This window comes from Triturus cristatus, chromosome 4_1 (assembly GCF_964204655.1).
Source record: "Triturus cristatus chromosome 4_1, aTriCri1.1, whole genome shotgun sequence".
In the NCBI taxonomy this organism is placed as follows: Eukaryota; Metazoa; Chordata; class Amphibia; order Caudata; family Salamandridae; genus Triturus; species Triturus cristatus.
In genome coordinates this window covers 841,841,601-841,858,304 of record NC_140585.1, presented here as the reverse complement: position 1 = coordinate 841,858,304, position 16,704 = coordinate 841,841,601, and positions in this window count along the sequence as shown.

Genomic DNA, 16,704 nt, shown 5'->3' with positions numbered 1-16,704 from the left:
GCATGCGAAACAACGCATGCCATTACAACACGTTCATTACAATGACTGCGTTGTTACATCGCATGCCATTACAATGCAAGCCGGTACAACAACATGCTGTAGGGGGCAGAAGGTGTTGGATTTTAAATCCATCATCTTCCCTACTGTTGCACAGACTGGAGTTGGAATAGTAAATTATACCATTACAACATCCAGCGCCTCCCTACAGGAAGTTGTTGTAATGACTTGCGTTGTAATGCTATGTGATGTAACAACGCGGTCGTTGTAATGACCGCGTTGTAATGGCATGCATTCTAAATGCATGCGTTATAACATGGACTATTCAAACTCAACAGATGGTAGGATTCTTTTCCAGTTATCTTAAGTGGGATTGGAAAAACATTGCAGATACTGCTCGAAAATGTGATTCATGTGCTCCAACTCTTTGTTAGTCAGTTAGTGATACCCTTATGACATTGCTTGTTGAATTCTAAACCCTCTATATAGAATTTTACAAAACAATGAGCGATAATGGACACCGTGATTCCAAAAGGTTTTCAGGCGTTTATCCATGGAGACAGAAAATGTCTTGTAGAAATACTCGAGCTACATTAGAGGCAGGAGGCAACTTGAGTAAAGGACTGACATAAGCTATCTTAGTATAAATGTCAAGGGTTACCATAATTGTACACACTCTGGAAACAGGAAGATCTGCAATAAAATCAGTAAAAATAAAAGATCCAAGTTCTGAAATGATTTCTAAAGGTCTTGGAAAACTTGCTGGTAGCTGTCTTGAGCTCTTTGATGTTGTGGAAATAGAACAGGAAACTACATAAAACCTTTTATCACTCTTTAAAGAAGGCCACAAAAATGACAAGATACCCATTTTATTGTGGTTTCACATAATATGTCCTGAAAAAGGTGTGCTATCATAAATACTTATATTCTGTAATTGTCAGGATTTGGTAACCACAGTTTCATGTACACAAAAGGTAGACCCTCTTTAACTACAACTTCTGAATTGTGTTGTAAAATAGTGGTATATGTAAGGTAAAATATGCCCCCCTTACTCTATCTAGAAAAGATTCAAATCCCATCAAAAACAGAGTGGTGAGGAATGGCTACTATTAATCCCTGTCTGTTGCCTTAATAGCGCATCAGGTAGAATATTTTGAGACCGAGGAATGTAAAAAAGATGCATGTCAAATTGGGAAAAGAAGTAAACTCTTAAACTGCTGTTTCAACATTGCATAATCTGGAGAATTTGCAGATTTCTATAATCTGCATATTTTTTTCTACGCTGTGTCTGGCCTCCAGTAACACCTGTTGCCACTCTATAAAGGCTTCCTCTGTAGCAAGTAACTCCTTCTCTAAAACAGAATAACTGACCGCACAACTAGGGAAAGAGCAAGAGTAGAAAAAACTGGACGTTTTACTGGATCATTCTGTTTCTGTAAAAGAACTACCCCAATAGCTCTATCGGGAGCTTCTGTTTACACTATAAAAGGAAGAATGGTAGCAGGATGATGCAAAACTTGGCCATATCAAAAGCTTCCTTTATTCTACAAAAACCTTGATTAGCACTTGAATCTTAAAAAATAACCGGCCTTCTTATGAATCTAGTAATAGGCACAGTCCACTGTGAAAAGTTCTTAAAGAATAAAATATGGCAAAGGCAAGAAAACATTGGACTCCCTTAATCCTAGTTTAATTCAGTGAAATAAAGAAGATTGCGTCTTTTCTTGCCAACCTACTTTTGAAGCCATTTGCTTAAAGCGGGTTCTGTTAATAAGCATATGTAGAGAGCCTAGGTGAACATCAAGCAAAACTTCATCAGTGGTATAGATTGCGTCTGAATGATCAACCATAGTCTTAAAGCTCTGAATAAAGGCTGCATAAATATCCAAAAGAGAATCACTTCCTGAAACAAATGGAGTGGCTCAAGTCACACCATTACTAGCAAGATTGTTTGTTATAAGGCCAGTGCGAAATTCAAATTATGTAGCATAATTCACATAATTCTCTGAATTTTGTGTTTTGCTTGTTACAAGAAGATGCCAACATTAAGTCATAAAGCCAGTTTGCATAAGTACTTGACATTGACGTATGCTAAAAGAAAAAGACTGATATTTTACTGTTAAAAACATAAATATAATCATGATCTGATACCTAAACATTATGGCATTCTATGTAGATTTCTTCAAGATGTATTTAATAATTTATAAACTTAATGTGAGGCTTCCAGGAATTTTAGTTTGAGAAAGTGTACCTGCATGATGGACCCCATGAGTAAAACAGACAAAACTTCTTCTACCTTGGTAATGCCATTATTTCTGATGGTCTGACTCATCATATCACAAAAAAAAGGTAGTCTTTATTTACTGGCATTTTTCAGTTTTTGTTTGAATCATGAGATCACCTGTGTGCTTAGTCAGTGAAGGCAGGCTCAATGTCAGTAATCAGTGTGAATTCAAATGGGGCTGATAATAGTTGCTACTAGCCCAACTAGAAAAAGCAGTCTAAACATCTGGATGAAAGAACAGGCAAAAAAAGGTATTGCCCATGAGAATTGGACCTCGAATTACCCATCTCCCACAGTAACTCCTCATTTCTTCATGGACCCTCAGGGTCTACTTCATATGGGACTATTTTTCCCTGCCCCCAGAGTCATATCTTGTATCAGTAACATCAGATGTAGTGAAATATTGCCTATCTCCTGTATCACTCATAGTAGAAATCCTAGAAGGAAATCCTGGAAATCTACTTTAAAACTGTTCAAAATGTTCGAAGATGTGCTACCAACAGAGGAATGCCTGTAGGTATAGGTTTACAAATCTGGTACACACCACCAAACAAAGAATTAATGTAATGCAAAGTTTTTTGCGCTGCCTTTCAAATTCAAAAGTCTGTTTCTGCAGCTATATCTGAAAATGGGAGCCTTATGGTGACAAACCTCTGGTGACAAACGTTCGCCACACACGGACTAACAAACAACACGTCTGAATCTTTTCACCACAATGCCTGGCGCATTGTGTTCCTCTTCCAATTAATTTTAGTTCCGCACCTCATGTTTTGTATTTGATGTGAAGAGAGCTCATTGTAACAGTTTCTGTTTATCCAGTTTCACATTCCTACCCGTGACCTTTTTCTCTCCTTCACTTGTGTTTTTTTCCAGCTTCACAAAAAGAAGAATTTTGAAATGAGGAAACAATTTAGTTTATGTTCAGGTGCTGACTTGTTAAACACAGCTATTGTCACTAATTTACAGTTCCTGCCTGAAATTACAGTGATTTCTCGGCGTGGGCTTGGCTGGGAACCGCACAAGTAATTCTTTACAACTCACTACTGTTGACTATGTCCGCTTGCATTTAGGTGAGATCAGTGACTCTGAAGTTGCAGTTTTTTACGACTTGTCTTAGGAATCTTTAATATTCCCCAGTTTATTAAATTACATTTTTATACAATTAAGATCTCCTTTCAAGTGCCACTCAAAAGCACGTGCAGTAAATGTCTACCTTCAAATTAGGTACAGCAATTAGTGGTGTGTAATTCCTACACCTTTCCGATTTTAAATGGACGATTATACACGAATTTGACCTTGTTGCCCCCCTTGGAATGTGCACAACTGGCACTGCTTGGCTGCAATAATTTTGCCAAATTTCACCCTGCAAATTATTTTCTGGCAAAATACGGGCAGACTGGGATTAGGAGGATATTTGTTGCAAAACTTGCACTTCCGAATTGAATGCAAGTTTCCATTTGCGCCCGATTTGTGCCCAAATTCACCTGCTGGCATTCGGTTTTTAGAATTATGACGAATGTGTTGCATTCAGGAAAACAAAATGTGGGTTCTGCTTTGACTGGTTTCACTGGTAACAAAATGTGAGGCAGCTTTGAGTCTGTACACACCATCACAGTTGCCTACCAGGATTAAAAAAAATTCTACCTTACGCAATAATAATTTGCAATTCTATTAAGGACACGGAGGAAAGGATTATGCTTCTCTGTCTTCACTGCATGAAATGAACAATAGCCAATTACAATCAAGAAAACTTGAAACTACATATCCCATGAACTTTATGTCCCATCCATAGTCACATGCTCCAATCACTGTTAAACCAGTCTTTTAAGAGCTGTTTCCACCATTTTGGATCTTCTTTCTTTGCAATCGTAGCTGAAAACTAGCACAAACTCGGAATAACTGCACCCAGGCCTGAGACCAGGGTAAGGAACATTGGAAGTCTTGCAGTGGGAAAGACACCAATTGTAAGTGCTCTCAGAGGAAAACGTCATGTGGCTCTTCCATTAGAACTGGACCTCTTCCGGTCCTTCATAGTTGACCGTCTAATGTTGGGAAAACGTCCTGACTCAGGTATGCTTCTGGCCCAGTGGGTAAAACATGCATATAGATCACTAATAACAGGGCGAGTAAACAAAATAATGCAATCACCATATGTTTTAGTACAATGTGAATAAGCACAATAGATAAACATTTGTATGTATAACAAGCCATGGTGGGATAATTTTCCCTCCGTTTCCTCCAGAAAAATACTTATTGCATAAACTAAGAAAGTTTTTATTCTATGTCAGGACCAGCGGATCCAATTATGCTTGTTTAAAGCAGTGCCACCACCACTGATGCAACATTAACAATAGGTTTATAATAAAAGGTCTTAAAAGAGTCTTCAGATGACCAATCTGCTACTTTCAGAATATCATCCAATCGAGAACCCAAGGCAACAGATTGAGACGCCATCACTCCTTTAGCTGAGTGAGCCCCAAAATCAGAAGTATCATACTAGCTTCTGCCAAAAGCCAACGGATCCATCTGACCAACGTGGCTTCTGCCACAGGTTTGTAAGGTTTTTGCAATGCGATGAGAACTTGACACCCAGGGCCCAACTTAAACTTGCTTGTAGAGTTTCATAAGCTTTAAGACACTGCACAACACTCATTTTTGCGTTATCAGGAAAAGCTGAATATGATTCAAGCCTGGGATATGACTTTGATCATCTAGAGATGGAGAAACAAACCCCTTCCGGGGAAAACACTGAATAGAAAGATCAAGAGCTCAGACATCTGAAACACTTTTGCATGAAATCAAACAGAGTAACATTGTGAGTTGAGCTGAAAGTTGTTTGCAAGACAGGTATTTATTATCTAGTCATTTGTCCAGAAAGCTGAGAACAACATTCACTACCCATAAGGCTGAATATATTGCTTGCAGTGGTTTGGACATTCTAATACTCCACATACGCTTGCACAGCACTCTGTGTTTTCCGACTGGCTTCCCGTAGACTGGGAGATGTCCAGGGGAGATAGCAGACCTGAAATTATTAGTCGATCTGTAAGCCTAACCTGAGGTCGCTAATGAAGATAAAAAATTGGTCACCAGGCAATAATCTGCCCACACACTAACTTGATGTAGAAATGCCTGGTAAATGCCAGCTCTCCCTCAACTACTTCCTTGCAATTAACCTGAGTCACCTCAAAAGGATTAGTGGATGAGGATGGCCTGTTGGGTCTAACAACAGTTTCTGATGGAACAGGCTCATTATCGGAAGACCACAAGATAGTTCTAGCACTATCTGGAAGCATGGTTGAGCTGTCCAAAATGGAGTAGCCAGAAAGATCTCCGCTTTCTGAAAAAGCATCTGAGATAGAACTCTGGGGATCATAATGAATGGAGGAAACGCGTGGATCAAACACATACCCCCGGAATGGGGTCCAATCATGGAGAAAAGTATCCACTCCTGGACCTCCAAATCTGGGTGCCAACTGAAGAAGAGTGGTATCTGACAATTGAGGTGGAAGGCAAACAGATCCTTGTGCAAGGGCCCCACAATCAATTAAGAAAGTAGAAGATTTTTGGGTGAAGCCTCCAATTGCTGTCATCCGTGGGGTAGCAAGAGTGCCAATCCGCTACTGTATTATTCTTTCCCGGGAGATATTCCGATATGACTGAAATCTGGTGAAGGAGGCCAAGGCTCCAAAAGTCCTTGACAACCTCCACCAAAATCCAAGATTTCATCCCACCTAGCATTTGGATATACATAGGGAACCTCTGAGATGTTGTCCATCTTCAGCAGGATACAACCATCCGTCTTCGAGGGGGAAAGAATTTTGATGGCAAGGGAACCTGCCAGAAGTTCCAGGCAGTTGATACGGAGGCCTAACTCCGGCTTCGGACAACGATGGAGATGGGGCTGCACCTTGCTCCCCAGCCCCATCTGCTGGCATCTGATTCCATAATGACTTCCAGGGAGTTGCCAAAGATATCCTTCCCATTCAAGTACTCCATGTGGTAAAGCCACCACGCCATTGCCTCCCCTGATAAACGGACTTGATGTGCACATACCACACCCTTCTGAAGGTGCTGAATCTTGAGTCTCTGGAGAGCCCTGTTATGAAGAGGACCGGAGAAATTGTCTTGAATCGAGGAGGTCCACAATACTGGCTACAGATCTCAAAGATATCGTCAGGCTGCACAAAGCAGACCTCAACTCCTTCTTGAACGTTCAAATCTTCTGTGGAGAGAGAATCAGCTGAGTCAGCACAGAGTCTATCTGAAAACCCAACCATTCTAGATGCAGAGAGGGGTTCAGAATCAACTCCAACCCAGATCCTTTGAAAGCTGAATCACACAGGTTAGATGGCAAAGCACCATCTGACAATTCTGTGCTAACAGAATCACATTGTCGAGTTAGACGATCATCCTCACTCCCTTTGCTTGCAGAGATTCCACAACAATCCTCATCAGTTTGGTGAAGCGCCATGGAAAGACCAAAGGGAGGAACCCTGAATTTGAAGCAATGGCCTTGCCACATGAACTTCAGGAAGCTCCGGTGAGGAGGGAAAAGGGCGATCGTCAAGAAGGCATCGTTCAGGTCTAAACGGTCCATTCCAGTCTTCTTGAAGAATATCCTAAAGAAGATGGATACCTTCCATTTTAAGGTCCATCAGATTCAGGATGAAAGGAGAACTGCCCCCTTTCTTGTCCACTTGGAAGATGGAACTGATGAAGCCTTTGGGATGAGGGTCAGACAGGCAGCTTGCTTCATTCTTGAGGAGTGCCTGAATATCTGAGGAGAAGAAATTCTGCTCTGTTAAGGATAAATACATCTCTTGGTTAGGGTAGGATTGGAGGGGGGGGGGGGTGGTAAAGCTCTAGCTAGTACCCCAGGATCAACTCGAGGACCCACTGGTCCTGCGTGAAAAGTTGCCAGTTGCATAAAAACAAATGAGTTCAGACCCCAAAGTTAGCTCGGAGAGGGGTATAATTCTTAGCTGTAACTCTATTGGTTGGCTCCTTGATGTCCCCTGTGATATCCTCTGCAGACGCGGTGCCAGCCTCCATGTGACCAGAAGGGAAAAAAGTAGTGCCAGAGGCAGGATCATACCATGGAATGAATATTCTCGCTGGGAGTCCTGATAGACCCACATCCTGACGAGCGCCCCCTGAATCATCTGGCCCTACAGTAAAGGGTATGTCGAAAGAATGTCTTAAGGGACAGCTGAGCCTTGTCCAAGGTTCTGGGTTGATGCAAATATGGCCAGGTCTTTCACAAATGACCCTCCAAAGAGGAGACCTTGGGCTACGGCACCTACTCCAAGGAGGATAAATCATTTAATTTAGGGTCAATTCACATCAGAATAGAACATCTGCGCTCTGTCGAAATAGCAAAATTTGCCTTCCCCTATTGACAAACAGCACACTGGGCCCAGCCTACCAAAACATCTGGATCTATGGGGGTAGAAGAGTCCTTTGCCTGAAAGGCAAGTTTGAGGATCTTCGTTAGGGGACCCAATGTATCCAGACGTTTTTCTTGGCAGGTATGTCAGGCTCTTTCTTGGGGTCCTTTGAATACTTCTTAATGAAGGTGACCATCATAGGGTCCACCTGGGGTCTCCGTGACCTTGCCAGGCAGTTCTGGTCTAGGGCACTCAGCACAGAGTAGCGCTTTGACTTCTTTTTCGAAACTTTGCCTAACCTGCGCTTGCACATGGACTGCCACCTCTTGCGGGGTAAGCCAACAAGACGACCAGGGATGCACAATTTGCCAGGTTCAAAATCGAATTCTTTTAAGACTTTAGAGGTCAACAGATTATTAATGTGGTGGTCAGAAATGTTCTTTTTGCTCAGCCCTGGGCACTATCACTGGAATGTGTCATGAAAGAATCTGTGTCTGCAAAGGACGTAGTCTTGGTAGAAGGATCAGAGGACAAGGGAACACTTGATGGCAGGGAGCTGTAGCCATGATCGCCAATGAAGGCATCAGCCAGCTTATCAAATACTTCAGAATGTGGCCAACTATTGGTCTTAGATTTAGCCTTACTGGGCATTGGAGGAAGAGAAGAGTTGCCCTCTGATGCGGTGAGTGGAGAGATTCAGCCCTGTTGATGGGCAAAGTCTCAAAATTGCTGACTAAAAGGTCCAGGAGCCCAGCCAGTGCATTATTCACAGACTGCTGAATTCCACAGTCTAAAGCGTCTACGTGGTCTTGCTCCAGGCACCCCTGAAGGTCCTCCTGGTAGTATTCCATGTCCATCTCCAAAGGGTGGTACTGGGACATAAAGCAATCAAGAATTGGGAAACCACTGTTCATCAATAAAAGTGGAGGAAGCTCACTGTATAATAATAATCTTCAGGGGGAGTGTAGAACCCAACAGGCCAAGTGTATATATAGTTTAAGCGTGGAGGGAGCTGCCTGTTAAAGACACTCTAGGCAGAGTCTTCAGAATTATTACAACCCTGGGCACACTCTGGTTTGCAATGAGGATGAAATAGTGATAAAATAGCAATAGTGGGAAGATGCTCCGCTACTCCACATCCAACTCTGAAAACGGAACTCTTCCAAGTCTGCGGTATTGCCGAGCGCATGCACAAGATCCTCATGAACATAAAAAAGGTTCTACGGCCTTCGCAAGGATGGCCTTGTCTCACTCCCCGCTCCCACTCCACAAAGATAAATGCCAGTGATGAGGCTCACTGGTGAGTGAGATGTAGTCAGCACTCGCCATGTAAGGGAAAAGTAGAGTTAAAAGTCAGCGGGGGTAAAGCTCTAGCATGCAATAAGCACACCCACCCATTCATAAATAGATGTGACTAAGTGAGCAAAGGGGCATGCAGACAATAAGGTGCATAAATGGACACAGGCTTATTTATTAATACCCATGAAACAAGATACAATTGCTACAACCCCAATCAAATTATTTCTATAAAATCTGATAATAGTACTTATCTGGCTGCACAGCAGCAAAGAAAGAGGATCCAAAATGGTGGTGACAACTCTTAAAGGACTGGTTTAACAGTGATTGGAGCATGTGAATGTGAATCTTAAATGGCTGCTGTTAATTTCATGCAGTAAAGATAGAGAAAAGTAATCTGAGCCTCAGGTCATGACATAGAATTATGATGTGTTGTTCTAGAAGGCTGATTTCCATGAGGATCAAGGCAGATGGATGAGGCCATAGGAAAATTAATAAGATATTGTGACATAAGTATTAGAAAACGTATTCAGAGGGATATTTGCAGGAGAGGAGGGAGAGCAGAGAATAATTCAAGCATTTCCTTCAATACCTATTTCAATGAGACACATTAAATAATCACATATATAAAGAAGAGGCACAAATATAGCCAAAGAGGTGAGCACATTTCAGTGAAGATGTGGATCTAAGTATGAACGGTCACAAGATAAAGCTTGTTGTGGATGCAGGAGGATGATGGTCAGGAGTTATGAAGGACCGTCTCCATAGGAAGAGTTCCACCTTCCAGTTTAAATGGGGACAAATATTTTTTTTTAAACAGATTCATGAGCAATAAGGATGATTAGCAATCTTGAAACAACAAGGTGAATGCATAAGGAGTCTTTTTGCTTTACTCCGTGCCATACTGTTCATCAATGCAACAACACAATGTCTCCCAATATTGTAATCAGTACAGTTAATAAGACATCTTATGTCAGTATATAATTCTTTTACTTACAATCACTCAGTACTAATATTGTGGCTTTTATTTCCTGCCAATATATTACTCACCGTGTAATATCAATAAAGAAAAAAGTTAAATTAAAAAGTGCACCAACTGGTTGAACAGTGGTCACCATAGGTGCTGGAGTCAGACTAAAACATTGTCCTAGAGGTGATCAGTTACTAAATCACATATTGCCTTATTGTAAATAGAACATTCCCTACAGATCTCAAGGTTCATAAGCTAAAGAACTTTTGGTCACTGAAACAGTACAAGGAAAAAACTAACCTAGAAAAGCTAAACTACAGATTTTCAAATCTTAAAATAGTATGGTCTTTAGGCGTTAAAGGAAAGAATCCTGGGAGATGATGTCCTTTAAAGCTACTAGGGTCTTCCACAATGCATGTTAGAACACAATGTAGGTTAGAACACAGAGAGTTGACCATGCAGCTAATTACATAATCAAAAAGCTAATTACATAATCACCCACAATGTTATATGATACAGGTATTCTTAATTCAATCAAATATTTCATTTCTACTTATTAATCGTAATGTAAGCCTAACCTTACAAGTTTTGCCCCTGAAACTGAGGCCACCCGTCAACACTTTCTTCAACTGCTCCAACGCCTCTGGCAACTTGCATTTGCTATGGCCTTTTGGGCACCGCGGTCATACTGATCACCCATGACAACAAAGCGGCAGAATTCCTCTATTCTGTCCGTGTGGTCATGCTAATCACCAATGGCAACAAACTACAGAATTCCTTGATCCTGATCAGTGTGGTGACTGTGAGGGTGAGGACAATGTAGGATTCACCAAGAATCGCACAACGACTGTAATCTAGATACAACAGCCACAAAGAAAGAAATGCATTCAAATACAATCTATTCAAACACAAAAGGGTATTTTCAATGAACATGTATCACTGACAGTGTTAGGTTATATTTTTTCCCTTTCCATAACTTTCAGAAGGCACGTTCCTGGCGAGAAAGAGTTTGGAGATCTAGCGGGTGAGGAGGTTTTGATATCCCAATAATTGGCAAGGGCTCCAAAATTGATCAAAGTAAGAAGCTTTATTTTGGAGACAACCAAACCACAGACAGATCAGTTAATCTCTCATAATTGGTTCAGAAATGCCTTTTACAAGTCTCTATAAAGATTCAAGAATACTATTTATAGGGAAAGGATGAAACTAATTATATTAATTGGGGGGAAGATAAACATACATCTCAAGTAAATACTATACATCTTCCTCTTTAAAGAACAATAAAAATACATCTAAATTAGGTTAACAAAACGAAACACAACCTGACCTAAATCATTTTCACTTAGTTGCATAATCCTTCATAAATTCTGGAGGACATGATGTACAGACACTTGATCTACTTACCATATCATGCCTAAAGTCACACTCACTAGCATCCCACTCACTCAGTATGGCATCTGAATCCTTGACCACATGAAGATATGCACATCCAGAATATTTTGCCACTCTTCCTAGATTCCAAATTATTTAGTTTTGAGTTTTCGCCGTATTGTATAATTTCACCACCTTCATGGGTCTGGTGAACTTGAATCATGCAGCATTACCCATAGGTGCTTTATTACCTTCACCATATCTCCCACCTCCACATTTACCTAACCAGCGTGTTTTGATCAGTATCAGTCCTCTTTACATCTCCTCTCTAATCTCATTTCCCTAAGTCTCCTTGGATCTTGGTTGTCCACACTCATCCAACCTTTACTCGATTTCATCTAACCTGAACAAGTTTGGAGGTGGAACACACCTAAATCCTTTTATGCAGGCCAATTTAGAATATAATCTCCTTTACTGGAGACATATCATTTTCTCACCACATATTTCCCTTTATATTCAATTTCTCCATTAAAATAACCTTTCATCTTTATCTATTGACCCCCATAACCTCCAGGGCTCATGTCCGTTTTGCTCAAACATATCTTTCCTCTATACAACCTTTTCGAAACGTCTGTTTGAATAAAATAACGAAATGTGAGCAGCGGTAGCAGCAGTAAATATTTCTTCACAGGGAGTGACATACGGTAGGAGGCGATGGATTATGTGGTCATGTACTGTGGATTAATTTCATTTACCACTGAATCTCTCTGCTGTAAAATTTCATAAAATATTTTGAACACAAAAATAACTAAATGTGAGCATGATTCAAACATTACCTCCACTTCATCACAGATTTCATGTAACGTTTCTACTCTTCTTAACCATGTTATTATGTTTGCAGCAGACCATGAAATGATACCTCTTTCTGAATTTACTTCATAATAATACTTGAAATTGGCTATATAGCCTACATGTCCATATCATAAACAACATCCTTTGAAGCTCCAGACCTATCAGCTACAGACCCCCTGGCAACTTTGTATTTCTCTTTTATGGCTAGGTCTTTATTCTTTGAGTCTTTTTTGATCTCTTACACACTGGACATCTTGTGTTCAACTTGTTTTGCAACTACTAAAACGTCACTGAGTGGTGGATTACCAGTTAAATAAATCTCTTCCCTTATTCTGTCAATGTTAGAAATTAGAAGAAACTGATCCCGTATGTGTTTTATACATAACCCTCCAAATTTGTAGGTGTAAGGCAAATTTCTCAGTGCAGATATAAATTCTTCTACAGTTTCACAATTTTCTGTGTCCTTTTCTCAAAATAGTGCTAGGGCTTAGCTATGAACCCAGACAAGTTGGCAGTTCTACCATAGAGCTCCTGCTGGTGCACAGTGAATGGCCTCCCCCTGCTTCTACACGGGGGGCCACATAACAAGGTATGCTTTGCATGTGGGGGCACCTCCCCACTCTCGGAGCCCAACAACGCTGAAGTAGGTGGCTGCGACGTCACCATATCTGGATCATCGTGGCCTTATCGGGAGCCGGCCGGCTTGCCTGCAAAGTCTTACTGCTGACATTTCTGGCCGGGGACTCCATCATTACATCACCCACACCCCTGGGGAGACCACCACATCAGTCTTGCAGCTCCCATGCTACAGTGCACTAGACAGGAATAGTGTGGTCCTGGGCCTGCATTCATCCTGCACTTTACATAAGGAAGGTGTCCTGGGAACAGAGAAAGATTGGTATCAGGCCCGGCCGCATTCCCCACAGGGATTATATCTGGGTGGGCCGTGGTACCCGATTGATATCACCGGCAGTGGCCGTTGGCTACAACAACAGGCCCTGAAGAGCCACAGGGCTTCTGGAGGTCTACAGGATGCCAATGCTAATGTATTACACCTTTCTTTCATCCTTGCGACTGTTTGACACCTGGAGGTGAGGGGACACTGACTGTTTTTCTTCTTGTGAGCCTGGGGGCAGCCTGCCTTTGCTTCACTCTCCTACTCACCTGCCTGGCAGGCGCAGAATCTGGGGTGCTGGGGGCCTCCTTAACCACCGGTTGGCATGTGGTATAGCACCCGCTGGGGACTGTCCCCCCTTCTATCACATACACTGGGCCGCGCACCCTTGAGGCATCTGGCAGATACATCAGGCCCAGATCAGGCTCAGATCTGCAAGTCCAGGATACCAGGGGCTATGGAAGGTGGAGAGGCACCACATCAGTACCCCTGCACTGGGGACACGCCCACCCCTATCTACGAGGGGACTAAATACCCCGTTCCCTTTCCTGTACTGCAGTGCATTGTTTTTTCCACTGTCTAATTATGGCAGGCAGGATATCCACATTTATATGTGACATGTGTTTCGTTGTGCCTCTTTGTAGTCAGGGTAGAATTGAAAGGAAGTCAGAGAAGAGCAGGGCCATTGGAATTAAAGTAAGATATTAAATTATCCATTACTGCTGCCCCAGCTGCAGACTGCAGAGAGTAGCAGACTCAATGCTAGCATGCCTCCATTAATGTTGCACAACAAGAATACCATTTAGTGTGCTGCCTATATGCCTTACGCAATAATTAGAGGTAATTTCTCTTTTTAACAGAAAGGGCCTCATTACGATGTTGGATGGAAACTTTCCGCCTGACTCCTTGTCGAATTCGGTTCCGACCAACTTGTGATCAGTGGTTCTGCACAACCGATTTAGATCCTTCTGAACACCGTTTGGAAGGACTCCCATTAACTTCTATGCGAGCCTGTTTTTCCGACCGACAACACAGGCTCCTATGAGGAAAAGGGGTGTCTGTAGAAAACCTTGCACCCTGTCATGGGGACCACAGAGGGGTCTGTTGGGTACCCCTTCGACCCCCAACCGGAGGCCTCAGGCTAAAGGGGGGCCTACTAGGGACCCCCAAAGTCAGTTTCCGACAGCCTTTTTGTGTCGGACAGACCAAGTCGGAAAGGATGTCAGAATCTGACGCTGTCCGCAGAGCTGTACGAATCAGCTCCAACCGACTCGGATTCTCTGATTGCCGGTCGGAACCAATTCGGAATCACCAACCTTTCCCCCTTCCGACAGTGAGAATCGGAATTGGTCGGTTGGAATTGTTTCTGACCATGTCGGGTGGATGCGTTCTGACACGGTCTAGGAGAATCTGACTATCTGTCGGAGGCTTTCCGGCAGACATCGTAATGAGGCCCAACATGTCTGTTTAGCTTTACTGTGAAATCCTTAAAACTAAAAAGAAACACTTTTATTTTGGTGGTATTCTGGCTTAATGCCTTGCAGTCAGTGCTTTATGTAATGCTTGTGTGGGGAAAACTGGGCCCTGTGACTAATCACATCTAAAAATTCCTATGGCCCTAGGGGACAAGCAACGTTCTGCTACTGTGCCACTATATAAACAAGTGTTTGCACCCAGCATTATATACAATTTTTTCTTTTTCTTTCTTTCTTGATATAGCTAATACTGCTGGTCCACCCTCACAGCAGGAGATAGCCACCCACCTGATGGATGCCACTGAGGCTGAATATCACAGGCTGGTGGCTTTGGAAGAGGAGAATGCAGAGTCATGTGCCACTGCCCCCATACCTCCAGCCAGCCGACAGACAGTGCCTCCATCCACTGTAAAAAATGTAAACGTTACATGAAAAACTGATAATGTTGATAACAAACCATAAACAGTAGTACAACATACTGTGGAGAATAGTGCACCAACGCATGGCAATGAGGAGTTACGACCAAGCAATATGAAAAATAATGAACCCAAAAATTCCCTAGAGAAAAAAGATGTGCAGACCGAGTGCAACACCACAGAAGTCATGACAAGTAAAGAGAACAGCTGGAACCAGGTCACCCACCGATTGAAAAACTAGTGATTAAATGCTGCTACACCACACACTAGGACACTACCAGAAAAATGCCTTACATATCCCAAGAATTCTAATATGTAACTTACATGGCGAGAATGGTAAAAGATCCTCAATAGGCGATGTACAGCCAGTAACACAATCTATGAAGATGACAAATTAAGTTCTCTATTCAAGATAACTGAGAAGAGTTGATGCAGATACAGGGAATTCCAACAAAAGAAAACCCTTACCTCTCTGGGCGTGTTTACGAAACGCGGCACTGGTTACTGAATCCCTCAGTTGAACAATAAGCTTCTGACCAGGTGATGTGGCGAAAATGAAGCCCCTAATGTAAAATCGAGCGAATGAACACTGTGAGTTAAATACACATAGGTGTGGCTAAATGAACACTCTAAAAATGCCTGCATGTTACTTGGAAGCGTGCATGTGGAGCCTCGGTACAAACAGTTCAAACTTGCAGCCCAAATGGAAAAAAACGCTGGAAAGACCTCTGTTACCTCGATCGCCTCCAAGTTAACAAAGTGCTAAAAAGACACACAGGTGTAACATAAGCGCAAAATCTCATCATACCTAAACTGTGAAAAAAATTATTAAACATCTGCCGACTACTCACCAAAGTCGGAAAGAACCGTATTTCACGTCAACTAACATGAACCAAGAACTCAGCAACCAATGTAAAGCCCGACGGCCTGTTTTGAATGCGCAACAATGATGAACATCAAAAACGGACTCAACGCGACTGGTGTAAAAGAAGCACCATGGTGGAACGGGCAAGTAGAACATATTGACCGATGGACTAAAACAAAGTAATGCTGCAAGTGCTCAATGTGCGATTCTTAATGGCCCTCAATAAAAACACACACTAAAATCTGCCGAGAGTGCAAAAATGTGAGACTGGTGTAAAAAACACCAAAGGCCCCAAATGATCCGGTTACTGAAAATATGACCTACACCATAAAGGCCTAGAACTGAATACGGAAAAAGAAAACAATGCCATACTGGCCCGCAACCTGAAACTAGCGACAAGAAGATAGTGCCTAAAATGAAGTGAGTAGAAAAGTCCAAGTACTGGAAAGAAAGTAAAAAGATAAACAGTAGGTAAAAAGCATGAATAAAGTGGAATGTAGAAAAACATAGAATCCCAGAAATTAAGAATGAAGTAAAGAAAGAAATAGTATTAAATTGCCATGACTGGGCACATTGTACAAAATGTGCCATGGCATAAGCACGCTAGGAATGCCATGCGCAGAACATCCTGTCGCAAAATAACAACATGCAACAAAGCAAAAACCAAAGGAAATGATGGACGGAGTGTTGAACATTGCAAGCACTCACCCCTTTGGTTTTGCTTTGTTCGCCATAAGTTGGCAGGGTATGCTCAGACGTGAGTCCCTTGCTCACTTTGCCACTGGATTCAAGCAAGCCTGGCTGAAGACCACTGAAATGCCAGAAACCGGTCCTAAGAAGCTTGTTTCCGGTCCAGGGAAGACATGGCTTGGCAGTTCGGGCTGGACTGTTCC